The 6,202-nt window shown below is 54.4% G+C and overlaps 1 long non-coding RNA gene across 1 annotated transcript; it reads right to left on the reverse strand.

Annotated features, from left to right (window-relative positions):
* Positions 1-315: 315 nt before the first annotated feature.
* Positions 316-5,751, reverse strand: LOC139083955 (uncharacterized). Its single transcript, XR_011541143.1, has 5 exons — positions 5,614-5,751; positions 4,695-4,851; positions 4,410-4,534; positions 3,864-4,067; positions 316-1,615 (listed from the first exon to the last, which is right to left on the reverse strand). It is a non-coding gene; the product is annotated as an uncharacterized lncRNA (long non-coding RNA).
* Between the last annotated feature and the right edge of the window lie 451 nt (positions 5,752-6,202).

A 6,202-nucleotide genomic window follows, 5' to 3' on the forward strand; every position in this document is an offset into this window, starting at 1 on the left:
GAATTCCCAGCCTCTGAGGTTTAGCCCAGAGCTGGTGAGTGAGGGCTGGTGGGTGGAAGACAATTCAGGGATGGAGAGCCATGATGCCTGCCTCAGGCCTGGAGATCAGAGGGGAGCCCATCTCCAGAAAGTGATGTCGCATTTCAGAACAGTCAGGGAGGTGCCCTCTCGGTATCCGTAGGTGGCAGAGACGGCGTGAGCTGAGCCTCCTGGATGCAGGGGCTCCCACTGGACCGATGGCCAAGTTCAAGACCCTCCTCCCTTTCTGGACCCAGCACTCCGCCCTGCTGTCCAGCTAGGCCACAGCTAACTTTCACTGGCTCCTTGTTTTATTCCAGGCACTGTTCTAAACACTATACACATATTCAAATCATTTGACCTTTCACTGGGTGGCAGGACCTGGGTGAGGGACCAGCCTGGAGTCTGGCCCTTATCTGGTTGGTCCTGATGTTGACCTTTCTCAAGATGCCTAGGAAGGTCAGACAGGCTGGCCCTAACCATGTCGCTCAAGGTCAATGCCTCCTCCCAGCACTATTGTAAGCAACCCCGGGCCGGCTCCCTTTCTGCTGACAGGAGTGCTCTTGTCCCCTCCCCCGTCTCCTTCCCTCCTGGGAGCTGGGTCTCTGGGAAGCTGGGGCCTGGAGGGCCTGGAGTCTGAGCAAAGGGGCGAGGAGGGCTTGTGCAGAGGGCTGTTCACGCAGACCTTGGTGAAACCTGATGGACTGTCTCCACTCCGCAGAGAAGCCCTCTGGGGACTGGGATGGGCACGTCCCTCAGACAGTTCTTCCCTTCTGGACAGTGTTGGATGTGCACACAGCCAAAGTGGGCTTCTCTGGACCTTGGCTCTGCTCTGGACACCTCACTCCTTGGTTACTGCATTCTTTCTTTGGCTGGGTTAACATCTGTGATGACCAGGCTGGAGAGCTGTGTCCGGAGCCAGGGAGCATTTTGAGTCTCTTACTTCTCACTGGGCAGCCTCCTTACTGGCATTTCTAACAAAGGCCCAGAGAGAGGTGGGGACCTACCCAAGCTCACACAGACAGTCAGGACTGAGACAACCTGGATTCCCAGCGCGTTCCCAATTACATGGTTTATCACTTTCAAATATGAAAAATGAATTATATCACTGCAGAAAAATTAGAACATACAGATAAGAAAAAGCAAAAATAAAGATACCTTTGGTTTGTTTCTCAGAGAAACTTCCACTGCCCTTCCCCGTCCCTTCTCTCCACTCCCCCAGCCCCAGCCATAATCAATACCTCGCCTCCTTTTGCCAACAGCTGGTCCCTGAGGAACAAGCCTTGACAGCAGGTCCTGGAAGACAGCCTTAGACCGGATTCTGGAAAGGCCTGGCGTCTCTTCCCGAACAGCAGAGCTTCCGCCCAAACGGAACTGCTTAAGTGCAGGATACAGTAGGAAATACTCCCCGCCAGGACTCGGGAGCCTGCACCCAGCCCTGCCTAGTTTGTGGATCGACTCTGTGTGACCTTGGGCCAATCCCTGCCCTCTCAGTTTCTTCCACTGTAGAATGAAGACTTGGACTTGACCAAGTGGTTTCCCCGCAGCCTATCTCAGTCTTTCAGCTTCTCTTGGTCCAGGGCCGTGCCCTCTCCTCCTAAGTAGACCATACAATTTAGAATCAGAGGGCAGGGTTCAAGCTCCCCAAGGTCATCACTCCCTAGCTGTGTGACCCTGGGCAGGGCACCACACCCCTCTGGGCTCTGCTCCCCCATGGAAAGACAGAGTTCAGAGAGTGCTCACCCTCTGTGTCTGTGTCTCAGGGCTGCCATAGGTCACATGAGAGGTGGACCTCCAAGATGTCTGGACGATGCAGAGCGAGGTGTTCTACTGGCCTATTAACTGCGAGTGCCCCCTGCCTGCCCAGCGCCCAGCTCTGTCCTGGCTCGGGGTCTGGCCCGGGCTTGCAGATGCAGCCCCTGCCTGCCCGCAGACTAACAGAGCTCTGGCAGGAGGAGTGTGCGGACCCTGGGCCCAGCCCGCTGGATGAAGTGTCAGTTACTTTGCCCAGGGGGCCTCAGGGCCCATGACATCATGGACAGCACTTTCCATGTTGGAGCTCACAGAACTAAGGCCATTTTAAAAAATAGCACTGCCTTTTTTCCTTTCTTTCTTTTTCCATTTTGGCTAAGGCATGGAATGTGAAAGCTGCTAAATTATTGCAGGAAGGAGTAGAGGCTGGGTTCGTAGCTGACTCTGCTTTCTGGGGTCCTAAAAACAATGGCAAACCCGGGAAGGCTGGCCCTTGCTTCCTCATGCCCACCTCAACCCCACTGCAGGCTCCCCTGACAAGACCAAGGGGCGGGGGACAATAATGACCTGCCCCTGGTTCCCAGATGACCTCTCTGGACCTCAGCTTGCCATCTGTTGTGGACTGGATGTTTGTGTCCCCCCAAAATTCATATGTTGATGCCCTACCCGCTAGTGTGATGGTATTTGGGTGGCGCCTTTGGGAGGTCATAGGTTTAGATGAGGTCATGAGGGTGGGGCCCCCATGATGGGATTAGTGTCTTTCCAAGAAGAGGAAGAGAGACTAGAGGTCTCTCTCTCTCCGTGTCTCTCTCTGCCAGGGCACAAAGAGGTCGTGTGAGCACACAGCAAGATGGCGGCCCTCTACAAGCCGGGAAGAGGGCTGTCACCGAGACCCAATCTGCCAGCACCTTGCTCTTGGACCTCCAGCCTCCAGAACTGTCAGAAATAAATGTCTGTTGTTCAAGCCACCAGCCTGTGGGACTTTGTTATAGCAGCCTGAGTGGCTTAGGACACGTCTATGAAACAGGCAGAATAACCCCTCCCCTGCCTACTGCTGATAAGAACAAAATGCAATAACAACTAACCATCCATTTAGTCACACATTCATTCAACCAATGTTTATGAAACACCTTCTGTGTAACAGGCCCTGTTCTAGGAGTGAGCTAAGGAGACAGAAATCCCCGCCCTCAGGGGGCAGACATTCTACTTGGAGCAGACAGACAGTAACCAGGTAAAGAAGCAAGCATACAGCATGTGGATGGGTGATGGTAAGTGCTGTGGAGAAGTCCACCTGCAGGGAGGACAGAGAGCGCCAGGGCGGGACGGGGCCTGTTGGCACTTTCAAATAGGGAGGGCAGGGCAGGCCTCCCTGAGAAGGGGGCCGTTGGGGATGCTGAAGGAGGTGAGAGGGGGCCGTGTGGTCACAGGGGACGGGCAGCCCCAGCCAGAAAGGACACTGGCCGTTGGAGGAAGCAGGGTGCAAGTTGGAAATAATTTCTAGTGTGTCTCCTGCGCCTCAGAAGCCCTCCGCTCCATTCCGGGCTGGGGCAGGCTCTGAAGCGTTCAGGGCTCAGTTACGGGTGGCACAGTCTCATCTTACCTGGGGGACTGACTTAACAGGCCTTTGCTAAACAGCTCTTCCACGTTAGGCACCAGAGAATGTCTGAGGATGCCGGAGAGAGCTCGGACTTGCTCCCTGAGCAAGCAGCCTGCGTGTCAGGAGGCCTGGGCTCTTGTGCTGGCTCTGCCACTGGCTGACAGTGTGACGTTAGACACAGCACTGCCCTCTCTGGGCCTCAGTTTCCCTGTCTTTAAAATAAGATGGCTGGTGATTGCCAGGGGCTAAGGGGAGGGGAAGAGGAGGCATGACTGCTATTGGGTATGCACTTTCTTTCTGGGGTGATGAAAATGTTCTGGAATTAGGTAGTAGTGATGGTTGCACGACTTTGTGAATATACTAAAATGCACTGAATGGTACACTTAAATAAAAACTAGGAAAAAAAGGTGGCTGAGTGGACAAGATGACCTCTAAAAGAAGGAACACTGTTATTTTTTGCGCCTACAATACCCCAGTGCCTGGACTCAGCACTTACATGCTATCTCATGATCTCTAGGGTTCCTTCCAGTTCAGACTCTCTGTGATCCACCACAGTGACGTTCACATTGCCATCACTCATCAGTGAGTCCAACCTGAGCCCCTCCTTCAGGCCCGAAGCTGGTCTGGAGGCTGGGGAAGAGAGGAGAGAGGGGAGCAGTCTCTGAAAGGGGAGAGGTCTCTCCCTACAGGAGCTCCAAGCCTGTGGAAGAAATCAGAAGAGCACATTGTGCCCAGGAGGTTATTTTCTTTAGGACTAGCTCCTTCCTTTTCTTTCCTTGTATAGGGAAGAACCAAGAAATACAAGAGTGGCCCACCGCTGTGTGGCCGTCCAGGGGCACCTGGGAGTTGATTTATTCATTTATGCACCGGGGCCATCAGCTGGGTGGTCAGGATACAACAGTGGGCAAGTCAGACCCAGCCCTGCCCTTGGCAAGGGAGACAGACTTCAAAACAATCAAACACACAATCGAGACTTTCTTTCATTATTGTTTTTGTGATGGGTGCTGTGCACGAAAAGCAGACGATGTATTGAGTAGCTTACCAAGGGCACTGGCGTGGCTTGAGCTGAGTTCTGAGGACGAGTAGGAACAATGAAGGGGCGTGGAGAGATGCTGGTGATGGTGTGGGGCGGGCAGAGGTTCCAGGCAGTGCCGAGGCCCTGAGCGTCTGTGGAGGAAGGCCAGAGAGCTGAGGGGCAGCTGCAGCAGACACAGGCCACCCCCGGCCGTGCAGGGCCTTAGAGGCTGGGGGCATACACATGCTTTTATGCCTGCGGTCCCTGCTCACTCCTGAGCGTCCCAGTTTGGACAATAAACTATACACTCACCCTACTTACAGGCCACATTAGCAGGTTTGTCGTAAGAACAAGCGGTGTTCCAGGAAGTCTTGGTCATCGCTCCCTCCTTCCCGGCCTCCAGGCCTGCCGCTCTGCACGTCCAGGAGCAAGAGCCTGCCAGCCTGAGTGGCCACGGTGGTTATTTGAGCTGGAAGATGTGCGAAAAGCCCTGCTTGGCAGCCCCTGGCCGCTCAGCCCCGCTGCCCTCCTCCCAGGCAGACCCTGCTCCCCCATGCCAGCTTCCTCCTCTTCAAGGTCTTGAGGTGAGAGCTTTCCACCAGGTCTCAGGCCAAGCATGGTTCTTGGCTCCCGGTTCGGTGAGCCGGTTTCCGGCCATCCCCGCCCTCAGCTACTCCCTGAGGACCCGCTCCAGGCCCCGGCCGCAGCCTTATGCTCTTTCCACTCTTGTTCTTTATTTTGCCTCTCTTTATTTATCCTCTCTGTGTGACTCTCTCCGTCAGCTGGGCTCCCTCTCTCTTGCCCTCCTCTTTTTCTCTCGTTTCTCTCGGGTAGCTTGGCATTATGAGGAAAGCATGTGCTTCAGGACAGATGGAACCGGGTTCAAATCCCAGCTCTGTCACCTGCAAGCTGTGTCATCTTGGGCAAATGCATCCTCCTCTCTGAGCCAGTTTTGGGTTCTCTGAAATAGGGATGTTTCTCTGGGTGGTTGTGAGCTGAGATGAAGTTCACCAAGTGCCTCCTGGGACACAGCAGGTGGTTAACAAATGGAAGTTTCCTCTGACCTTCCTGTCACACTTTCTTCTCCCCACCCACACTTTCTTCTCCCCACCTTCCTGTCACACTTTCTTCTCCCCACCTTCCTGTTACACTTTCTTCTCCCCACCTGAGTGTTTTGCTCACTTAACTGCAAAGCAAGAAACAAAAGCCCTCCCGCTGGACCCCAACCCACCTTGCTGTCTCTGCACAGCCCAGGGCAAGGGGAGCCAACAGCTCCGACGACATGTGCAGCCTGCTTGTGCCAGCCCTGTGGCCGGGAGGCGTGGCCAGATGTCATGGCCTCTCTGCCATGGGGCTCCTGAGGGGGACGGGGGAGGCATCCTCTGAGCTGTGCTGTAACGCAGGCCCCAGAGTCCTTTGTTTTTTCACCAATCAAAGGACAAGAGAGGCAGCCTTTCAACACAGACTTCTCACTGTCCCCCCACATCCCACCCAGCACTTCTCGGACACCGAGGCATTGCTCACGCCCCTGACCCTGCCTGGAGCTCCCTTCTCTCTCCCTCTTCTTTTGTGCCTGACACCAGCTCTGAGGCTAAGACACGACAGAGGAGGAGACTGAAGCTCAGGGACATCCAGATGTTGGTATTTTTTACGACGAGAATGCTTTCAGTGCAATACATTGTGCTATTTCTTAAAAGACAAAATAAAATAGCTTGCCTGGGGTTACAGGGCATCGGGAATTGAAAGACAGCTCTGTGGGGCTCCAAATTTCTCATTTGTTCTCCTCCATCTGCCACGCTCCCTGTCACATAGTTGTGACT

The sequence above is a fragment of the Equus przewalskii genome, chromosome 6 (assembly GCF_037783145.1).
Source record: "Equus przewalskii isolate Varuska chromosome 6, EquPr2, whole genome shotgun sequence".
Lineage (NCBI taxonomy): Eukaryota > Metazoa > Chordata > Mammalia > Perissodactyla > Equidae > Equus > Equus przewalskii.